This window comes from Euphorbia lathyris, chromosome 1 (assembly GCF_963576675.1).
Source record: "Euphorbia lathyris chromosome 1, ddEupLath1.1, whole genome shotgun sequence".
Taxonomy (NCBI): domain Eukaryota; kingdom Viridiplantae; phylum Streptophyta; class Magnoliopsida; order Malpighiales; family Euphorbiaceae; genus Euphorbia; species Euphorbia lathyris.
Window position 1 is genome coordinate 69,845,854 of NC_088910.1, and position 6,661 is coordinate 69,852,514.

The window sequence follows — 6,661 nt, forward strand, 5'->3', positions numbered from 1 at the left end:
AAAATAGACAACGACATTAAGTTAATGCTTGCTCCTAAATCACAAAGACAACTTGGGAATTCAATGTCTCCCAACTTACACGGGATGGTAAAACATCTAGGATCTTTGAGTTTAGTGGGCAAGTTACTTGACACTATTGAACTATAGTCCTCTGTTAACGATATGGATGAAATTCCTTCCCAACTGATTTTCTTAGAAATCAAATCTTTTAAAAACTTACCATAGTTAGGAATTTGTGTTATCGCATCCATAAATGTTAAATTTATATGCAAATTTTTAAGTTTGTCCAAAAACGTTAAAAGTTGTTTGTCATAGTCCTTATTTTGGACTTTATGTGGAAAAGGTGGTTTGGGTACAAAAGTTTTTGTACTTGCATCAATTGGTGAACTTTTTGTATTTAAAGTATCTTCCTTGGATTTTGTTGGTAAATCAGTTCCCTGCAAAGTAGAATCTCCGGGCATTTCTGGACCTAAGTAATTTTTCCCTGAACGAAGAGTGATAGCCTTTACATGCTCTTTCGGATTTTCTTCCGTATGGCTGGGAAGACTTCCCTCTTTTCGGGATGGAATTGATTTAGCAATTTGTCCTATTTGAACCTCCAAATTATGGATGCTAGACGAGTGGTTTTTAATAAGTTGATCGAATTTATACTCGATACGTTTAAAACCATCATCATGGCTACTTACTTTTCCACCGATAGCGTCTATAAATTTGTCGATTTTAGAAGATAAAGTGCTAATCATATCTCTTGATTGATTTTGATAATTATTGGTACAATTTTGATTAGCATTGGTATTATTATTATTATTATCTTTCCAGTTAAAGTTAGGATGATTCCCCCATCCAGAATTATAAGTACTAGAATAAGGATTATTAGTTTGGTTTTGCCCTTGGACAAAATTTACCTGTTCAATCTCATCCATATCTTCGTAATCCACATCCGTTGGGATTGGATTACCATTGGTATCACACGGTGCCATAAACTTATCAATTTTGTGCGATAAGGTAGAAAATTGGGCTTGTAACATCGCGACTGGATCGAGATTCACTATACCTTTAATTGATGATGTGGTTGAGGATGATGGTTTCGCCACTGGTATGTGTCCATGTTCTGCGAGCCACATACTACTGTTGATTGCCATTTCCTCCAAAAGTTCTCTTGCTTGGGCGGATGTCTTCTTCATAAATAACCCTCCGGACATAGCATCTAATGGTCCTCTAGTTGTAGGATTAATTCCATTATAAAAAGTTTGCATTAAAAGTGCATCGGGTAATTGGTGATGTGGGCATAAACGTTGAAGTTCCTTAAAACGTTCTCAAGCCTCATAAAGAGTTTCATTATCATTTTGAGAAAAAGATGTTAACTCTTTTATGACTCTTGTTGTTTTTGCTAAAGGGAAATATTTTGATAAAAATGTTTGGGCTAATTGGTCCCAAGTTGCAAATGTTGCGGCTGGCATAGAAGTTAACCAAACTTTGGCTTTATCCTTCAAAGTGAAAGGAAAGAGTCGAAGTTTAATTGCTTCGGCAGTCACATCAGTTATTTTGAAAGTGTCACAAATTTCTAAGAAAATTGTCAAATGGGTGTTAGGGTTTTCGTTAGGTAGTCCATAAAACGTTACATTGTTTTATAACATATTAAGCAGGGCTGGCTTAATTTCAAACTGGTTTGCATTTATTCGGGGTCTAACTATACTATTGGTTACACCGGCCACTCCTGGCCTAGCGTAATCCATAAGTGTTGGTGGATCTGCCATATTTTCTGGCTCGGAATTTTGTTTTTCTTTGTCTTTTTTGTTTTTTCTATTATCCCTAATCGTCTTTTCAATTTCAGGATCTAATGGGTTTGGTGGAATACCCGAACTTCGAGAACTGTGCATGAACTTGCAATTTTTGCACGAACCAAAACTACCTTCAAAACAGAATTGAAAAATAGATATGTAAGTAAACTGAAATAAATAAAATATAAAAGTTAAAATAAGTATGTATAAACCTAGATTCGAAATAAAACACGAAAAATCTAAATTTTTGTAAAAAAATTTTGGCGTTCCCCGGCAACGGCGCCAAAAACTCGTTGAGCGATTTCCGCAAGTGCACAGTTTCGCTTGTAGTAATAAAAAGATATCGATCTCACAGGGAACGTTTTTTCACAAAAACTTATTTTGATATATTTTAAATACGACTTAGGTTTATTAAATAGAAAATCGTTAATTGAATTTGGTTTTTAGATTGATTTAATAAGAATCAGATTAGAATATATGTAGAATGTTAGAAATCAATTCCGTCTTGAGATTAAATTACAAGACAGAAACATTTAGCGTTTAAAATAAGAGAAGAGTTGTACTCGTTTGCATTAAGCAAAGATACCAACTTTAAACTTTGTAAAAATTATAAATGTGTAATAAATCTAAACTCCTTCAATTAAAAGGCTTTGAACCGTAGAGAACCCCCTTGGCGTTGAGTAGATTTCTACCTTGACCAAATTTATACTTATTTTTGATAAGCCGATCCAACGATCATATCATCTGTAAGAATGAATTTGCCCAAGTGTTCAATAAAGTTTCCTTGTAAAGATTTGAATTTAACTACATTTTAATGAAAACACTAGAACTTTACTTCAGATCATTTACCAAAGTAACTACATAAGAATATATTGAATTGCATGAACTTTTATTAGATGAAGTGTGAATTGATACAAGTTTACAGAGAACAAAAAGCATGGAAGCATTCAAAATGACATTGGAGTTCCGGGTCGTCAATCCTTTCCTCAAACCTCGTTAGAGTTTGTCAGGCTCCGGGGTCTAATCCGCTACTTAATCTTCTCGCTGAATCTTCGAAATAGAGATGGCATTTCTACTACCAAAATGTAAACTAGTCTTCGAACAGATCTTAATCTAAATCTAATTGCTATTGTGTTTGTAATGAAATCTAAGAACAATGTGTGTACATCAAATTGCTTTTACAAAATTGAATTCTAACTCTGAATCGTTTCTGACTCAGAATTTTTGCATAAATTCTGCACTAATCTTAAAAATCTAACTCTCTACAAGTCTGAAATCAACTCTCTATTTATAGATGTTGAAGAGTCGTGTTTAAAGGTTGTGTCTGCTGTGAAGAGACGTTTCTATCCACCCGAACGGACACGTTTCTTTGAATTAAACATGTGTAAATTGTTCTGGAGAAATCTCTGATGTTACCGAGATGGGGAAATCTCTACCGAGATTAGGGAGTAAAATTTTGGTCTTCGGAACGCAAGTGGGAGGCGCTGGAATCAGCGTGTCGCGACCGAGATTAGGGAATCTCGGTCGCGACACGAGAGTTTTTCTCTGCTCCGACTTCATTCCGTCATCCTCGTTTCGGTGCGCTGATTTTCCTCGTCTTTGGCTCGTAACTTAGGGTTTTTCCTTCGTTTTTGACTTGTTTTCGTTCCTATTTGGATTTTACCAAATATTTAGGTACATTGTATGAAAGAAACATATTCAGACGTAAAAGTACTCTAAATAGATATAAACATCACGATTTCATAGCAAAACTGATGTAAATATAAATGATATTTTAGGTATATTTTGGGCTTAACAGGTGGTACCTCCTTTCTTTGGCACAACCTGTACAGGCCTGATCCACACACTGTCTGAAATTGAGTAGATGATGCCTGCTTCGATGAGCTTTATTACTTCCGCATTGACTACTTCCTTTATGTGGGGGTTTAACCTTCTCTGTGGTTGAACAGTTGGTCTGTGATCCTCTTCCATAAGAATTTTGTGCATACATATGGTTGGACTGATCCCCTTTATGTCTTCAATCTTCCACGCTAGAGCTTCCTTATATCGTCTCAGGATGGTGAGCAATTGTTCCTTCTAGTCTTGGGTTGGTGTGGCAGAGATAGTAACTGGTCTGCTGTTCGGTGGATCCAGGAAGGCATACTGTAAATGATCGAGCAAAGGCTTTAACTCTGGACACCTTGATTCGTCCTTCTTTCCTATGTTTGGTTCTGGAAGGGTATCCTTTTCTTCTTCATCAATGCAGCCTTCAGCTGCTTCTTCATTAGGTGCTGATTCGAATAGTTGTTCTACCTCCTTATCCGTCTCTGCATCATATTGTTCCTATAAAAAGAGATGTTCATCACGTGTATCTAGAAAGTAACACGCATCATTAGAAGCGGATGCATAGCGAACAACTTCATGCATTTTAAACACTACTTCCTCGTTATTGATCTTCAGAATAATATGTCCTTTATGTACATCAATGACAGCTCTTCCAGTGGCTATAAATGGTTGTCCCAAGATTATTGGGACTTCCAGACCTTCAGCAATATCCATTATTACAAAATCAATAGGTAGAATAAAATTTCCGACCTTAACCAGTACATCTTCAACTATGCCTTTGGGGTATCGAATGGATCGATCAGCTAATTAAATTGTGACCTTCGTAGGTCTTGGTTCTCCTAACCCCAATTGCATATAGATTAAGTAAGTCATAAGGTTGATTCTAGCTCCTAGATCACATAGGGCGTTTTGAATAGTGAGCGTTCCTATCGAACAGGGTATAGAAAAACTCCCTGGATCTTTTAGCTTCTTTGGAAGCTGTTGTTTGGCTTGTAAGATTGAAGAGCTATCTCTGTTTAGTTGCACCATAGCTATGCTTTCCAGCTTCTTTTTGTTGGTGAGTAGGTCCTTTAGAAATTTGACATACATGGGCATTTCGGATAGAGCTTCGATGAAAGGTATGTTGATGTGCAACTTTGTCAACTATTCTAGAAAGCTCTTGTGTCTTTTCTCACAGTTCTGCTGTTTCAATCGATTCGGGTATGGTACTCATGTTTCATATTGAGGTGCAACTGGTCCGTCATCGACTAACTATTTATCTTTCTTTTGCTGTGGCTCAGCTGTTTGCATCCTTGGTTCAGTTGTTTTTCCTGCAACAGTTTTATCAACAACATTAGATAATTCTTTGCCTCCTCTTAAAGTAATAGCATTGACCTCTTCTTTCGGGTTGGTCACATTGTTGCTTGGGAGTGCTCCTTTTTCCTTCGAGGAAATAATCATTGCAAATTGTTGCATTTGAGTCTCAAGGCTCTTGATGGATGACTATGTCTGCTTTATGAACTGCATCATCATGGATTCCAAATCAGGTTTGCCTTCTTGTTGAGTATTTATTTGCCTTTGGTACTGTTGGTTGGATGTGCTGCCCTGTTGTGGCTGATAGGTTGTTCTTTCATTATCATGCATGTACGGTGGTTGAGCAGCTGGTTGTCTCTGGTTGTCCTGCCATGAAAAGTTAGGATGGTTTCTCCAACCAGAATTATACGTGTTCGAATAGGGATTAGGTGGTTGTCGAGCAATGAAATTGCATTGTTCTTGCATGGATGCTCCTGGTTTGATTCCTAGACAGTCTATTGGTCTGTGAGGACCACTATAGAAATCGCAACCATCATGTGATAATATCTCGACTAGAACAGGTGTTTGCGTGTGAACTGTATAGACATTCATCTTTCCCATTATTTTGACCTGTTGGTCCAACTGAGAGGAAAGTCTCATGATAGCTTCGTTATTTGCACTGTTCGTAGTTCTCTTCCCATCACTTTGTACTGAGTGCCATTTGTAACTTGTATTGACAACTCTTTCGATCAGCTCATACAACGCTCGGGGTTCAAGTTCCTCTGGATTTCCATTGGCAACTGATTCGATTTGGATCTTGTACGCGTTGGTTACTCCATTATAGAAGTTTTGAACTTGCATCCACATGGGTATGCCATGATTCGGTACTCTTTTCAATAGCTCCTTATATCTCTCCCATGCTTCGGATAATGATTCATCATCCTCTTGAAAGAAATGAGAGACCTCATTCCTTAGCTTGATTGCTTGTCTTGGGGGAAAATATTTCATTAAGAACAGTGTAGCCATCTCTTCCCAGTTAGTGATCGAACCTGGTTGCAAATTCTTCAACCAGTTCTTCGCCTTATCTTTCAAAGAAAATGGAAACAGCTTAAGTTTGATCACTTCATCACTTTCATTTCTATGGGTGTGAAATGTATTGCACATGGTGACAAAGTCCTGAATATGAGCATTTGGGTCTTCATTCGGGTATCCCCCAAACTGCACAGCTGTTTGCACCATTTGAATCATTGAAGCTTTAACTTCGAACAAGCGGTTCCTTCATTGGGTAGCACAATACACGATGAATGGCCTTCAGTAGATGGTCTGGAGTAATCCTTCATCCGCAATCTCTGATTCCCATTGTTGTTATTGTCTCCATTAACACCATTATTTTCAACACGACTCTCCTCGTTGTTCCCTGGTTGTTCAGGATCTGGTATCTCATTTTCGCGATTCATTCTGGCAAGTCTAGCTTGTTTGAGCAGTCTTCTTCTTCTTTTGTAGGTTCTCTCGATTTCGAGGTCCACATGCAGAATAGGAATACATGTTCTTCGCATAAACAGCTAAGAATCGAAACAAGGAAACTAGACAAACAGGTGGTTATCGGGTAACAAAATAAGCATACAAATTCTTCCAATCTTAGATTTAACAATCCCCGGCAACGGTGCTAAAAAACTTGGTATGTTGGATATGGACTCTAGTAAGTGTACTAGGTCGGATGTAGTGTTGGTAAGACCAAATGTCGTATTCCATAGGGATTGAAACTAGTTGGTTGAACAGTTACC

The 6,661-nt window shown here is 37.6% G+C and overlaps 2 non-coding genes across 2 annotated transcripts; both read left to right on the forward strand.

The window, feature by feature from the left end:
* Positions 1-1,272: 1,272 nt before the first annotated feature.
* Positions 1,273-1,379, forward strand: LOC136215872 (small nucleolar RNA R71). Its single transcript, XR_010682875.1, has one exon. It is a non-coding gene; the product is annotated as a small nucleolar RNA R71 (small nucleolar RNA).
* A 4,369-nt stretch (positions 1,380-5,748) lies between these two features.
* LOC136215921 (small nucleolar RNA R71) lies at positions 5,749-5,855 on the forward strand. Its single transcript, XR_010682923.1, has one exon. It is a non-coding gene; the product is annotated as a small nucleolar RNA R71 (small nucleolar RNA).
* The last annotated feature ends 806 nt before the right edge of the window (positions 5,856-6,661 follow it).